The following is a 2104-nucleotide window of genomic DNA, read 5'->3' on the forward strand; positions in this document are numbered from 1 at the left end:
GAAGCACCGAACTTAAAACTGAACTTCTTTTAAAACAAAAGTGTTATTCAACGCAACTTTCTTTTCCTAATTTTAAATAAATTTGGTGACAACTCTCATAAGTCAAATCTAGTCAAATCGAATTTTTTTAAACACACAATTTTTCGCACCAACCATTTCGGTTACTCATTTCACTCGAAATTCAAGAAGAGATTAAGTTATTAGATGCGACTATCGAGTAAACAAAACGTTCTTTTAAAAAAATGATCGATTTTTAACATTACAACGTGATTTAAACCATAAATAAACAATATATGTATTTATCCATTTCAGCCTTATTTTATTTTTTGGAAAAACGACTTAGCGTTATTTCATTAAAAATTCTGAAAAATAAAAGAAAAAAAAACGAGTTTAAGAGATTATTCTAGACAGACTAGATATGCATTTATATATATATATATATATATATATATATATATATATATATATATATTATTTGAATTATTATGATATTTTTTATATTTAATATTAATGTTTTATAATAAATTAAAAATATTTTAAAGGATAAATTAATAATTTAATAATTAAAAAAATAAATATAAGATAGTTGAGTTTTAAATAAAAAATTTAACAAAATTAATTCAAACAAATATTCTTAGTTTTGTAAAAATTGAAAGATCAAAGTAAAGCTTTCATTTCAATGAGAAATTATTTCATATAAATTAAATACAAATAAATAAATAAATATATCTTAATGCACGGGTCTATTTTAAATAGTTTAGTTTATATCACATAATATAATATTATAAATAGTGTAAAAGTCTTGAAAAATATTTTCATTGTTGCACAATCCTTACCTGTTTTTTTTTTTTCATAATGGCACCTCTTTATTTATTTTTGGTAATGTTATTTTAATTTGTTTTTAATATTAAAAAATGTAATTCTTTGACCTTGATGACTCATTTATGGTGAAATTTTATGTGTTTTGGGTCCACGCTTAAAGCCCAATTCTTCTTCAAGTTTAACCTAAATTTTGAGAATGATTTTCTTAACAAGATAGCCGTAGCTCGCCGTCAAACAATTTCTAAGGCTTCATATCCATCATAAATACTCTCTTCCTAATCTCCATTGATACAGACGCTCAGGTTAATCTCTCTCCTTATCTTTTCTCATACTCGCAAGCACTGATAGATGATATTTCATCTTTACGTTATCAATATAAGTTTCTGATCTATTTGCTACGTACTTTCTGATTCTTTATCTGAAAACTTATTTTCGTCCATCTTTTTCTTCGTTTATTTTGTTTTCGTCAATTTCTTTGATTAAACAGATGATGAAATGATTAAATCTTAGGACACCTTCTGACACAGTCGCCAAACTGTGCATGAGAAATGATTTTTAGTTTCTGATGTTTTCATCTCGTATAATTTACATTCAATTTTATCACAATTAAGTTAAACCATCGACTGATAGTTGAAGAACATGATGAAAGAAACGATTGTGACAGTGATGAGATTCATCATTCTGTGATCAAGAAAGTTTCTGAACTAATTGCTACGTTCTTTCTGATTTCATCATTATTAATGTTATTTTTTTTATCATTTTTTTCATATTTGATTAAACAGATGATGAAACGAACAAATCTTAGGACACCTTCTGACACAGCGCCAAACTGTGTATGAGAAATGATTTTCGTTTCTGATGTTTCTTTATTATTCTTTAATTTATATTCAATATTTAGTTTTTAAGATTATTTTATTGTCATCAATACTTTAGATGAACTAAATGGTCCCTTTTTATAATCTTCCTATTAAGAATAATTTTTGGGATTTCTTTAATGATTGGTCTGCTCTTCAAGTTAGTTCACTTGTTTACTAGAGAAAGGGAACAATTATTTAACCATTGTGACAGTAAAATAAATGTTTTGTTCATTAAAAATATTTTATATATCTTGGCAGATAAAAATGGGGTAAAAATGATTGAAAAGAATCAATTTCAAACCAGTATAGAAAGTTATTTACAAAATGGTGTTGACCGATGACAATATTATCAATATGTTGACAAGGAAATCCTTCGGGCCAAATTGCAAGATTGGATTAACTTGGTGGGTGATTAAGGATTGAAA

At 25.6% G+C, this 2104-nt stretch overlaps 2 non-coding genes across 2 annotated transcripts; both read left to right on the forward strand.

Moving 5' to 3' along the window:
* The first annotated feature begins 1301 nt into the window (after window positions 1-1301).
* On the forward strand, window positions 1302-1395 carry LOC124910872. The gene has a single exon (XR_007096489.1). It is a non-coding gene; the product is annotated as a small nucleolar RNA snoR31/Z110/Z27 (small nucleolar RNA).
* Window positions 1396-1596: 201 nt separating this feature from the next.
* LOC124910870 lies at window positions 1597-1688 on the forward strand. Its single transcript, XR_007096487.1, has one exon. It is a non-coding gene; the product is annotated as a small nucleolar RNA snoR31/Z110/Z27 (small nucleolar RNA).
* The last annotated feature ends 416 nt before the right edge of the window (window positions 1689-2104 follow it).

This window comes from Impatiens glandulifera, chromosome 7 (assembly GCF_907164915.1).
Source record: "Impatiens glandulifera chromosome 7, dImpGla2.1, whole genome shotgun sequence".
NCBI lineage: Eukaryota > Viridiplantae > Streptophyta > Magnoliopsida > Ericales > Balsaminaceae > Impatiens > Impatiens glandulifera.